Genomic DNA, 15,023 nt, shown 5'->3' on the forward strand with positions numbered 1-15,023 from the left:
AAAAATTATAATATAAAAGTGAGATCACAATTCACCAAAAAAAAAAATTATCTCTATGTTACAACGTCCAAGAAAATTATAAATCAATCGATCTCAACTGTTATCACCACGTAGGTCACATAAAAAAAATAAATTATTCTCACTCAAACATGACCTCTCAATCAGTCAAAATCTAACGACAATTTAATTGTCTCATGAATTCGACTCATCTCTATAGTAAGTCTCACTCACTCACATCGGCTCTATATCTAGCCAGGTATCCTCTTAACTTAACACTATAAATCGTCTAAAAATTAATTAAGCTTTCTTTATCGGAAACACAAACTACATCATCTCCTCAATTTAATCAACATTTCTATCAAAAACTCATTATATTAAAAAAAAATTCACCCACTAGTTCTATCATCAACTTCTAAAATACTCACATCTCAATCTTATTAAAAAAAAAATTCCAACCCTAATAAGCTAATGCTAGAATCTCGACACTCTTAAAAATGAATCCTCAAAATAAATAGTATGGAAAACTGCGGGGTGTCACATCCTACCCCCCTTAAAAAAAATTCGTCCCGAAATTTGTGTTACTCGCCATCGGGAAAGAGCTCAGGGTATTTTTTTTCCATCTTCTCTTCGAGTTCCCAAGTTGCTTCCTCTTGACTGTGATGTCTCCATTGGATCTTTACCAAAGCAAATCAACTTGTTTCGCAGTTGTTGAATCTTCCTGTCTAGAATAACTTCAGGTTTTCTCTTCATGGCTCAAATCTGGTTCAAGAGAGAATTCTTCTTGGCGAATGACAAGTTTAGGATTTAGCGTGTACTTCCTCCGTTGAAACACGTGCTAACTTCATTGACGTTCGCAAAGCTTGGCGGCGTCGCAAAACTATAGGCAATAGGGCCTATTTTCTCTAGTATATCATACAGTCCTATATATCTTGGTTTAAGCTTTCCTTTGATTTCAAAACAATGCTCTCCGCGAGATGGGGAAAAGTTTCAGAGAAACTTTATCTTCAAGTCTTGGTAATGTTCCATACTTCCAAAACGTGTTGTGTATCGTTTTTCACTGCATCTGCGTAAATAATGTATTCCTTGTCCGTTTCGAAGACTGTGAGTATTGGGGTAGTAATCATTTATTTTCTTCGACAACTAAAACCTATATCTATATCCTTCTGTTCGAAAGGTATCACTATAACATCATAGAGACTGTATCTTGTGTGAAACATCGTCGTTGGGATGTCTTCTTTCTGTATCTTGAAGTCCTGAAACTCCGTAGATGCTCTGCTGCGAGGCGCAGATCATTTGCCTTGTCATTGTTCTTTACTCTAGATTCTTGTTCTGTGTTCAGGTAACTATTGATGTGTCGCGTCTTTGATAGTCAGTATTTTATTCCAATTCCTCTTAGGGCCACATGTAAGTTCCTTGTTGGATGGCTGGAACGAAATCTGCTTCTCCTCGCATTTGTATCGTCATGTAATTTCGAATAACTAATCTATTTTCAAAAATATTATCTATGCTCCACGCACGTATTAGTCTCAGAGCCTTAGCCATAAGCTTATGCGTTCCTGATTCGAATTCTATGTTAGGGCATACACACGTAATGGTGGCGATATAGCCTAAGGATGTAGCTACTTTTAATGCTACCGAGTTGGTTCTATATCGAGTTCTAATGTGTTCACGTACGTGTAAATATAAGAAAGTGTGAAGCACCCGAATCAAACAAGGTTACGAGTAGTGCTCATTTAAGTCCTCCCATACCTGCCGAATTTTCTTGATTCTCGTCCTGAGGCTTTTGCTCGATCACTAAAGTTTGTTGATACTGGATTTATTGTTGATCTGGTTGGGACTCATGATGGTAACTCTTCGACTGATATTTTCGGCGGTGTCGTCGACGTCGTAAAGGTTGAGGTAGTGGAAGAATTTCCTCCATCGCTCTGAGCTGGGGTTGTTGATACTGGCTCGATGTTCCCCCACTCGTTCATTGCTGACGATTGGGACATTGGTTGAAGAAATGCCCGATTCTCCCACATGTGAAGCAGCTATTGGTTCCAGCTCTACATACTCCCAAGAGTAGCTTGTGACACTTAGGACATGGTTGTGCTCCTTGAGGCCCTTGTGGTGGAACATTTGGTCTACCTAATTGTCGCTTGACTTGTCCTTGGAACTGTGGCTGCGCATTCTCACCTTGCCATGGCCTATTAGCTTCTGGATCACGATTATCCCACATTCGCTTTTCCTTCTGTCCTCGTCCAGAAATAGGTGAATTAGATACTTGTGTGATTGGGGTCGCCGGGATTACTGGCTCTTGTGCAGTTATATCTGGTTGCATGGCCAGTTCCATGTCGAGTGCCCTATTTAAGGCCTCCGCGTAAGTTAGTGCGCTTTGACTTGCCAACACCACCCTAAACTCCTGCTTCAGTCCGGAACAGAATAAATCAGACATCTTTTCATTAGTATCTACCCGATATGGCGCATAACGGGCTAAGTCGCAGAATTCTCGATCATATTTTGCTACTGTTTTCTGTCATTGCTTAAGGTTAACAAACTCCATTTCTTTCTGCTTGCGATAGCTCCTGGGTATATACTTTTCATAGACGGCTGCTTTAAACTGCTCCCAAGTAAAGTTTTCTAACTGTTCTGGAGTTAAGGTTTTCTGTTTAGCCTCCCACCAGAAATTCGCCGATCCTTTCAACTGATAAGACATGCACATAAGACGCTCCTGGTCGTTACACCGGAGAAATCGGAAGATTCGCTCCATGCTACGAATCCACTCTTCTGCTTCTGCAGGATCTCCCATTCCTTTAAAAATTGGTGGATTCTGTCGTAAAAAGAGTTCCTCAATCCTTCTTTCAGGTGGTGGAGGTGGTGGCGGTGTAGGATCTCTAGGATCTTTATCATCTTCTTCTTGATTCTGGTTTCTTCTTCTCGGTGGCATACTAGATAGACACACAAGTTAGCATAAAATAGATTTTCATACATCGTTGGTTGACAAAACCCTATTCTCACTGCTAAAATCATATCCTTATGATTGCAATTCATGCTAAACAATTTCCATATCCAAACATCACATAATTAGAGTGTACACATGAAAGCTCATCGAAAATCTAAAGACCATCTCATCATCATCTCATATATACGTATCTCTATAAAAATTCTCTTCATGCGGGGACCTCTTCATAAAATGGAGGGGGTATTATATATCAAAAATGAACATCCCTAATACTATTGTGATGCTACTTCTATACTAATCATCGTCTCAATTTCCTATCGTGAAACTCATCATCTAGTCCAAACCGTCAACTCGATCCTCCTCGGAATTTGCTATTGCCTGATCTTGCTCAGCATAACTTCTCCTCGTCCTCGATATGGTTAGCCTTCTCCATGGGTGGCTGAAGGGAGAGAATCCATGGTCTGATAGTTGCTCTCGTCCCGTAATATATATATCCTACCAACTATTCTCGTGAATCATCTTTCTACGGATCATCATTCTCGCTATACCATCCTAGTTACCTAGACATCCCTAACTCATGTCGGGTGTGGTAGGAAATAAGATATGATGAATAAAAATGCCTAAACCTTATAAAAGCGAGTTCAAGTAGAGGAAGGATTCCATAACAACCAGTGTTGTCTCAAGAATAGATGAAGAAGTCACAATCAGTGTAAAATCAGATGCTGGAATAGAACTAAAACAGAAATTGGGATATAATATAATGAAAGCAATTCAATACTGGAAAAAGGGACAATCGACTAAATGAAAAATGAATTAATCTCCAGCATCAAAGTAAAGATCTCCAACACAAACGGCTCAGGCTCGAAATAATGGGATTTGGCAAAAATCAACTCGAGTACAAACGGCTCGGGCTCTAGCATGGGCTCAAATGAGCGTAGTAAAGATGGAAATATGATCATAGTAGGGTAAAGGCTCAATGAGTCCACGCTCATAAACTAATCTAGCGACACTAAATGTGGTCCCGGTGAAGGCACCTCTATTGCAAAGTAAAGGAATATTAAACTGAATTAATACTCGATTTGCCCGAAGATCATTTCTTGGATTATTATTAATTTATCATACAATGATTAATCCCTAACATGCCCCAATGAATTTAAGTGATGCACGTTGGAGTTCAGAAATACCTGAAGAATTCGTCAAATTCGCAGCTGAACAGACCAGTCAGCTTCAAGCCTTCGTTTGAAGCCTCAACCGTCCTCCAATCGTATTTTATCAAGAAATACGACTTCTTCGTCTTTGAGATAGATTTCCGTGGCCGCCTGTTTCGCCTGAATCGGAGTTCTGTGGAGGAAGTTGTGGCCGTTCTCCCGAAACTGCCAGAACTTGATTTCCTGCGAAAATCAGACTCCAGCTCAGATCTTCTGAACTGTATCCCGCTCAGCTTTCACCGTTGGATGGACAACGAGCTGTGAAAGTCCCAAGAGAGAATTCTGCCTTTCACGCTAGCGCCGCTCTCTCTCTTTTACTGCTATCTCAAACCCTAATTTTTGTTGTACAACTTGATACTGAGAGCAGATAGCAGTATTTATATTTAAAATAAAATACAATCTAGGGCTGCACAAGGAGGTGGTGGACGAAAAATACTGCTTCCTGGGCTCAGGAGACTTTGGGCCAGTCCAGGGACCAGATACAAGGAATAAAGATGGGCCTCCAATGAATTAATTTCTATGATCAGCCCAGATCATAATTAATTCATTCCACTAGAGAATCAATCCTGACTTACCCCTTTATTGCCGGTGATGAGTCGGGGCTTGTATTTAGACTTATTAAATCTCCGTATTTAAAATATCTGACATCCATTAATTAATTAGAGCTCTGACAGCTTAAATTAATTAATCTCTTTGCAATCTTTAAGCAGTACCACAGAAACCTTATTATTGCGCCTGAACTTAATCAACCTGCAGGGTTTAACGCAATAAACCTTATTGAGCTCCTTAAGGGGATGTCATTATCCTATACCGGATACGGGTACTAATACAGATAACCAAATATCATATATTGACCGCTATCACCCAAGATACAGAGTACTCAAGTTACTATATAACTCTCACCCATAGTAAGTCAAAGTGATATACGAATCAACATATATATTTGAAATCTTATTAGTATTAAGATTCTATTAAGTCACCGAGATCTTTGATTCTTCACTTAAGTCAGACAGAAGAATACATCTCACTGTGGTCCTATCAATACGTTATGACGTACCAGTATAGACAAGTAGTCAAGACAAACTACTTCCATCTATACTGCAGCCTAAACCAATGACTCGTCCTAAAGTCATCTCGGCTGTGATCATTTTATATCTCTTAAGGTTATTCCAATTATATGGTCTTCTGTGATCTACAACATACCATATAATCTACTTATAAAGAGATAAGGAACATCCATATGCAATCATGAACACAATCAGATAGGATATGAAATAGTGAACACAGGAATCATTGTATACAAGCATAAAATGTTCTTGCTTTCAGTATAGAAATCCAACAATCTCCCACTTATACTAAAGCAAACTTTTAGTATACAATGCGTCTATTTACCAATCACCTAACACTTCTCCCACTTATACTTAAAGTTTCCTAAGTGGGTGACATCAATCGCATTCCCATCTTTCAATGACCATTTGCGATAAGCCTTTTGTGAAAAGATTAGTAGGTTTCTCCAATATGTGAGAATTTATTCTATGAGCACAAAACCTCGATTTACGAATAATCGTATAATTTGGTACTTACTCTCCATGTGTTTGACCCCTTGTGGTTCATGGATTCCTTAGAGTTTGCAACTGCACTTGAGTTATCACGAAGGTGATCCTTTCACGCAAACTAGAAATCACTCTTAGATCCTGGAGGTAGTGGTCAAACCAAAAGATTTTACCTCCCAAGGAAAACACATAGATTGAGGTCATTATTCTTTGTTCCAGTCAGCCTGGAAATCCGAAATCGTATAATCCAAAAAGGAACTAAACTGTCTAACTGGTAAACTATCCTTATTCTCTAGCCAGGGACTTGAAAATATAATTTACCACAGTTCAGTGTCCTTAACTAGGACTATACAGATATCTTACAACATGCTAACTGCATAGCAAATATAAGATCTCGTACATAGCAATCCATACATGAAGCTATCTACTGCGGAAACGTAGAATACTGCCTTCATTTCCTCAACCTTAATAGGCATCTTAAGACATATGTCTTTAGATAAAGGAACGCCATATCTAAAAGGTAGCAATCCTTTCTTGGCGGTATTCATACTAAAACGAGCATTCATAGTATCAATGTAAGACACTCGAGATAAGCCCAACATCCTTTTCTAGTGATCCTTTATAACGTGATCACAAAGATGTATACTGTACCTCCTTAGTCTTTCATCTGAGACTGTTCGGATAACCATTACTTTATGTCTTGACAATAGCTCCATATTGTCGCCAATTAGGAGGATATTATCTACATAAAATGCAAGATAAACCACATCACCGATGACACGAGAGCGATTGACACGAGATGCTTCTCTCCCTCCCTCACGTAGCCTTCAGGTTGTTGCACATGGATGTCCTTACCTTTTCCAAGGTAATATATATGACATCCATTTGCCAGACCTCGATGGTTTAAGTGAGCTGCTATGGGTAAAATGATCCGAATGTTCTGAGCACGACATTGGCAAAAATATCATCATAACCTATACCCTTACACTGGGCATAACCTTTCGCCACCAGTCTAGCTTCGAAAGCTACGACCTTGCTCATTCGGGCCTGTCATTATCTTGTATACTCACTTACAACCTAAGGCTTTACTGCCTCCTGGTAGCAAGATTTTCTAGTATACACCCATATTCTTAATGGATTGCTCCATTGAGGCGTGCCAGGAATCTACATTCTGGTCTTCCACTAATTCTAAGTAGATATCTGGGTCGATTCTCTTATATTCACTACCAGGGACTGAATCCAAAGATCTTCCCAAGAACATAAATCGATCGGGTTGTCCCACAACCCTCCCACTACAATGGATCTGTGGTGGCACATGTATGTCAACAGTGCGTGCAGTGTCTTGTGGTACAAAACTCTTGCACACTTGGCTTGGGTGATGGAATCGTCTGTCTAATGTCTTCAATTTCTTGAAGCACACTATCTGACTTGGATTAGTGATTATTCTCATAGTCCACTTCTAAGAATCGTGTGTCATTACTAATAACCACCTTCTGATTCTTTAGGACTAATTGCAAAGATGCATAACTCATCTTCGGACATATTTTTCCAAGAGTGACCTATTTCTTCTCTCCACCACACCATCTTATATAGGGATTACACGGTGTAGTAAACTGGGTTGGAATCCCAAACACTGACAATGAATCAGAAAAGATCATTCCTAACACATTATTGGCCCTTTATCCCCCTTTGCCATGAATGACCCGGTCTCCATCTTTTTCTCTATACAGGATTCGCAGGTTCCAAATGGTACAACCTGGATTGAATCCAACGTACTATTTAGACACGAGCCTTTGGATCCTATTAAGATAGATGTGATCTAATCTAGGGTATCAATATATGTGTAAGATCATCATGAGAGATTAGCCTTAACTTTTCTCTTTCTTTGTTCGATGATGTAAATGCAATATGAAGGTATTTTGTAGACTAGTTATAGTATGAAGAGAGATGTTCAAAATAGCAGAATAGACAACTTTGTCATTTCTTATGATAGAAGCACTACTATCAAAAATGACATAAAATCCATCTATTCAACATTTTGGAACATGATAAGGAACTCTTAAAAACTAAACTATGTCTTTAGCTCATCACTTCTCAGCTTCCTTGTCAGCTTATAAAAAGCCATGCAAGGTGTAACAATCATTATCAGTTTCTCTCGTTATCCACTACTTACAACTGAGTAGAAAATGAGCTGACATGTCTCAGTTACTACAGAAAGTGAAGTACCTTAACCCTTTGCCTTGAGTATTGAAAGAAAAAATCTTCAATACTCAATCTTATCACACCACTACTCCCATTATTTTCTTTGTCTTTCTTGCCCCTTGGACCTTTCTTCTTCCTGTCTTTCGACGAAGAAGATGGCCATCCTTTGGCAATAACTAGTTCTTGAGATTCAGCATGATGCTAAGAGCATCGCCCATGCCCTGATGTTAGAGTTGCAAGATTTGTGACATTATTATCATAATATAGCATTCAGCCACATTATTCGTCACATGCCACCTTTTATGCAATTCATTTTTCCCATCAGTTGTCTCATGTTCGAACAAATAGAATGTGGAGTAGTAAGCAACACAAAAAATTGTGCTAGTTTGTGATGAAGATATACTCCAAATGACGTTTCCATATAAAAAGGACCGGTTAAAAGACTTTGTACAAGAATAAATAAACAAAAAGAGACATAGACATATCTGAAAGTAAATAAATTAAACATGTAAGAACATGAAGCACATAATTCGTAACAATAATATTGTAACCTTTTGATAAAACAATATTAATTGAAACCTCCAACCGCTCAAGGAATCTCATATGCAAGCCACGCTGTGTGGACGTTTACACACGAACTCCTCAACCAGACTATTCACCTAGTCATTTAATTTCCATCCATGTCAACTTAACCTTTTGACAAAAGAAATTAATAGTTGGACCTTAACTAGACCATATCATTATCAAGAAGGGACTCATCGGGGAGTTGTACATTGTACTTGATATGATATCTAAGCAATGACCACAATTTAACCTTGATAATTAAATTCTCGAAATTGACATACTCACTCGGACCATGCCGCTTTCAATTTAATTTTCTTGGTTATCTTATTTAATTCCATTCTCCAAAGTACTCGTGAAAATTATACAAGTAAGCCACGCTGTGTGGACGTTTACTGCACAACTCCCACTACTTTAATGGATTTAAATATTTTTCATAGATACCTCATCTGACAAACTTATGAAAGAACAAATATGAAGTAAGCCACGCTGTGTGGACGTTTACTCACATCGCCAATCACTTTGTCTAGAGACCGCTTGTGGAGGTCTACATAATTTTAAGAATAAACATTATTAAGTAATAACCACAATCTAACTTTGAAATTAAATTCTCGAATTTGACATACTCACTCGGACCGTGCCGCATTCAATTTAATTTCTTAGTTATCTTATTTAATTCCATCCTCTAAAGTACTCGTGAAAATTATACAAGTAAGCCACGCTATGTGGACGTTTACTGCATAACTCCCATTACTTTAATGGATTTAAATATTTTTATAGAAACCTCATCTGACAAACTTATGAAAGAACAAACATGAAGTAAGCCACGCTGTGTGGACGTTTACTCACATCGCCAATCACTTTGTCTAGAGACTGCTTGTGGAAATCTAAATAATTTTTAATCATCTATAAAATTATTAATACAGCTTAGTCTTTTTCTTTCAAAAGGTTTGATCATGCTCAACACATAATCCTAAACATGCTTTTCTAGACGCAACACGTAAAACATGCTCGCAGAATTCTAAAACATGCTTAAGAAAATGATAAACCTAGCATGCTTGTCTAAGTGCAGTTAATAAACACATATTAACAAGCAAAGACAAAAATAGCATGCAAAGAGCATAAAGGATTAACACCACGACATTCAAAGAACAAAATAAAAGAAATAAAGTTCTTCGTGACCCATTCGTGGAATCCCAATTCTAATCTATTACATTTAAAACAGAAAAGAAATACTCAAAAACGTAAAAACTCGGCCCAAGCAGCTCCGTCAGGCCCGTATTTGATAAACTAGGGTTTGGAACCCCTAGGGTTTGTCTTGAAAATCGCGCCATCTAGGGTTTGGGACCCCCTAGGCGCCGCCGCCGCACATGCCTCGACAGCAGCAGCCAACGGTAGCGGTGGCTCGTGGTGCAGCCCTGCCCATCTGCATCTTCGGTAGCCGCCCGTCTGTCTCTAGCAGACCCCGGTGCTCGCTCCCGGCAGACCATGCCCCGCCAGCCGCCTCCCTGTCTCACCGCCTGCGCGCTTGCGCCGAATGTGCGGTGCCCCGGCAGGCCACGGTCGAGGCTGGAACGCCTCGCCTCTCGTCCGCCTGACCTCGCCCCCGGCTCGGTCCAGCAACCGCCTCGTGCAGCAACACTAGCCTGGGCGCGGGCGCGCGCGCAGCTGCGCTGTGACTCGCGCGATGGCGCAGCCATACGCACAGCGGCGCTCGACATCCGTCCGCCCCACTCGGCCCTGCACTGCTTCACGCCCGGCAGCGGCCCACGGCCCCCGGCTCAGCCCTTCGCTTGCCGCCTCCTGTATGCCTTGGTCCCGGCAGCAGCCACACAGCCCAGAGGCATGCGCGCACGCCATGGCGCACGGGGCTCGCGCAGTGCGTAGCCTTTCGTGCCCATGGCGCCCGCCGCCTTCCCGGCTCTCCAACCTCCGTTCATTCGATGTTGATTCATCATCGTCTTCGTCTCGATTTTCAATTTTTACAGATTACAACGGAAAAACAAATACAATTTGAAATCCTAATCTAACCACAGATTTTCTCGTGGTGAAAAACGATTACAACGTCAAAATAACGTATCCCACGAGTCAACAAGCCACGAAGAACAACAGCAGATAAAAATAACGCATATTATTAATCGTACATAAATTAATAATAGAGCCAAGAAATTAACCGGGCTCTGATACCAATTGAAGGAATATTAAACTGAATTAATACTCGATTTGCCCGAAGATCGTTTTTTGGATTATTATTAATTTATCATACAACGATTAATCCCTAACATGCCCCTATGAATTTAAGTGCTGCACGTTGGAGTTCAGAAATACCTGAAGAATTCAGAAGAATTCGTCAAATTCGCAGCTGAACAGACCAGTCAGCTTCAAGCCTTCGTTTGAAGCTTCAAACGTCCTCCAATCGTATTTTACCCAGAAATACGACTTCTTCGTCTTCGAGAGAGCTTTCCGTGGCCGCCTATTTCGCCTGAATCAGAGTTCTGTGGAGGAAGTTGTGGCCGTTCTCCCGAAACTACCACAACTTAATTTTCTGCGAAAATCTGACTCCAGCTCAGATCTTCTGAACTGTATACCGCTCAGCTTTCACCGTTGGATGGACAACGAGCTGTGAAAGTCCCAAGAGAGAATTCTGCCTTTCACGCTAGCGCCGCTCTCTCTCTTTTACTGCTCTCTCAAACCCTAATTTTTGTTGTACAGCTTGATACTGAGAGCAGATAGCAGTATTTATATTTAAAATAAAATACAATCTAGGGCTGCACAAGGAGGTGGTGGATGAAAAATACTGCTTCCTGGACTCAGGAGACTTTGGGCCAGTCCAGGGACAAGATACAAGGAATAAAGATGGGCCTCCAATGAATTAATTTCTATGATCAACCCAGATCATAATTAATTCATAAGTATTAATTCATTCCACTAGAGAATCAATCCTGACTTACCCCTTTATTGCCGGTGATGAGTCGGGGCTTGTATTTAGACTTATTAAATCTCCGTATTTAAAATATCCGACATCCATTAATTAATTAGAGCTCTGACAGCTTAAATTAATTAATCTCTTTGCAATCTTTAAGCAGCACCACTCAAACCTTATTATTGCGCCTGAACTTAATCAACCTGCAGGGTTTAACGCAATAAACCTTATTGAGCTCCTTAAAGGGATGTCATTATCCTATACCGGATACAGGTACTAATACAGATAACCAAATATCATATATTGACCGCTATCACCCAAGATACAGAGTACTCAAGTTACTATATAACTCTCACCCATAGTAAGTCAAAGTGATATACGAATCAACATATATATTAGAAATCTTATTAGTATTAAGATTCTATTAAGTCACCGAGATCTTTGATTCTTCACTTAAGTGAGACAGAAGAATACATCTCACTGTGGTTCTATCAATACTGTAACACCCCGTACTTTTCCTCTGGCCCTTGATCCCGCTGGCGCTTGATCCCTCTGGCGCTTGATTCCTCTGGCGCTTGATCCTTCTGGCGCTTGTTTCCTTTGGCGTTGGATTTCTCTGGCGCGCGTTCTTGTGTTTTTGTGCTCTACCCGGGACGGCTCTGGCGTGGACTTTGCTTGGCCTCGGTTGTGACCCTTTGCGGTCCCGTCTCTTGTTCGTTCTTGTTTTTTCTTTCTTTTTTCGCTTGGGTTTTTTTATCTTTTTTTGGTTTTGGTTTTTCTGAACTTTCCTTGTTTGCGTCTGTGCTCTCAAGGGTTTTGTTTTTCTTCAATAAAATTTTTATTTCAGCAGTCTTAGCACTATAGCGAGTACTGAGATGTCGAGATGCAAGACTATTTTTTTTTATGACTAGATAAGACAGATTGTGTTTTTAAATAGAGTTACGAGTGGACAAATCAATGATGAAGTTAGAGTGATGAGATTTGAGAAATGAGTTAAGTTAGAGATGCTGATTGAATTGAGTGAAGATTTTATTTTATTTCCAACTACCAGGAATAGAATTACCGGATACCGAGTTATCAGAGATTTACCGTCCTATTAAGAAAATAGGAATAATGAGTTTGACATAGAGTCGAGGAAGAAAGAGTGAGAACCTTGATGAAAAGAGTCGGTCAGAGAGACGTCTAGTTTGTTTGTGTTTGCCGACTGCTTTGACGTGATATTATGTGAACTTATATGACTGATTGATTTTTGTTACGTATGTCTTTATGAATAAATTATTATATTTTTATTTGAGGACTTTAGCACTTGGAATTTGATTAAGTTTCCAAAGCCAGTGTGGTTTATTTTTACCGAGAAATCGAATGATGACGGTTTATGGAAATTTTTCCAAGCATAATATTTTTAAATTATTTTTCCTATGATGAGGAATATTATAATTGAGTGAGTGCACTAATATTAGTGCTATAATTATTTTATTTGGTCACATGAATAATTATGCTATGGTATTTTATTAATGAGTAATATTTCCATAATTATTGTGGTTATTATTTAATCACCCTTCTCACACTATTATTTTATACCTTTGAGCATATGCTTAATTATACATTTGCCAAGTGGATTATTGAGAGAGTGTAGAGATTAGAGAGAGAGACTAAGGCATTTAATGCCATATATTCTCAAAGATTAGAGAGAGAGACTAAGGCATTTAATGCCATATATTCTCAAAGATTAGCAAATCTTTCATAAGATTTCCAAAATCCTCACAAATCTTGCTAAGTATTTCTCTCTCCTTCACTCACAATTTTCGGTCACCACCTCTCTCCTTCCACCCCCATTCGACACTCACTCTCTCTCCCTCATCTCTCACATTTCCTCCATTGTCAACCATTAACGAGACCTTCAAAGCTTCACAAAAGTATGCCAAACACATAAATCACCATCAAAATCTTACCTAAACACCTCCCATCTACTTGAATCCAAGGAGATCCTTGAATATTGGCCTCAAAGCTAGAGAGAGAAAGTTTAATATTTGGTTGTAAAGTTTGGGTAAGGGATCATGTAATCCATAGATCTAGCTTGAATGATGTTGTATGTGAGTATTCTTGAAAGATTGAAGCAAGAAAATCACCCCCTTCTTTTTCTCTCAAATTTTCGAAAATTTGGGTCTCAACCCTTCAAAAAATTTTCTTTTTCTTTCCTTGATTTGGGGTGAAAAATGAGATCTATGTGGTGTTTGTTGATGATTGATGTGTGTTGTGAAAGTATATGCCTTGAGATGTGAAAGTTGGATGAGTTTAGTTTACCTAAAAATTGGGAATTGGTGAGTTGATGTGTTAAAAGATGAAGTGATGAAAATGAGTCTATGTGATGTTTATGATGATGATTGATGGAGTAGATGGAATATATAAAGTCAATTGATGAATTTGAGGTGAGTTAGTTTAATAAAATTAGGGATATGTATATCTATGCCCTAAATTGTAAATTGGTGGTTTATATGTGAGTTTAAATGGTAAAAATTGATAGATCTATGATTAGATTAAGGTTTCATGTGTGTTTATAAAATTTCAAAGAGTTTAGTTTAATAAAAATTAGGACTTTTTGCCTATGTGTTATTTAAGTGATTTTGGTTTAGGATATATGTGTTTGAGCATGAAATTAGTGTCTATTTATGTTTGATTAAGTCTTTTGTTGGCTAAGTAAAATTTAGACTTAGTTTAGTTTGAATGATTAAAGAGGATCTATGTGTGTATAATGAGTTATATGACGTATGAGATCATTTATGAATGATTGAATAATTTTGAGCATGAAAATGAAAAGAGAATTTAATTGATGCATTCGTTGAAATGTTTTCCTTGAGATTTGAGTTTATGATGTAAGAAAAGAGTCGAGATTGAGTATGATGAGTATTAGGTTGTACTTGAATGTTTTTGAGTGCTATAAGTGTTCAAAATGAGCTTTGATGAGTTTTCTTTGAAGGAATGTTGAGTTGAACATGTTTGCTTGTGTGATTGAGTTCGGAGTCATTTTCATAATGCACTGACCTACTGTTTTTTGAGGGGTTTTTTGATACCCGAACACCATGAAAATTTTATGGTAAGTATATTTGAGAGTCTTGAGCACACCGGTAAAATTTCAAGTCTTTTGGACTTCGTTTTGATATCCAAAACTGCTACGTTCTGCCGAATTGTTCGGTGAGTAGCCAATAGAGTCACCTTTTTTCAGTATCTTTCTTGACTTTTTGGAACCCAAATTTTTATTGTTAAGACATGAGTGTCTTAGCTAAGTACCCACCAAATTTGAGACCTTTTTGACCACGTTTACTATTTTTCAAATATCAAAAATTTTCGATTGCTAAAAACTGTCGAATATGGTAGGACTGTAGTAAAACGGTCATATCTCCTAAAATATTGGGAGTTTTTATCCTAATTTTTTTTTAAATGAAACTAGACTCAAAGAGGTTCCTTTGGTATAGTTTGTGACTCCAGGGAAGTTCTGTACCGAGTCTGGTGAGGTTTGAAGTTTAGTCAGTGCAGAGTGAAGTTTGTTTTGACTTGTCTATGTGTGTTTTCATATGCTTAAGTGTTTATGCTTGTTTATGTGCTTGATTGCTATGAGTTTGGTCCGAGTTGAGAGT

This window comes from Salvia miltiorrhiza, chromosome 7 (assembly GCF_028751815.1).
Source record: "Salvia miltiorrhiza cultivar Shanhuang (shh) chromosome 7, IMPLAD_Smil_shh, whole genome shotgun sequence".
NCBI classification, from domain to species: Eukaryota; Viridiplantae; Streptophyta; class Magnoliopsida; order Lamiales; family Lamiaceae; genus Salvia; species Salvia miltiorrhiza.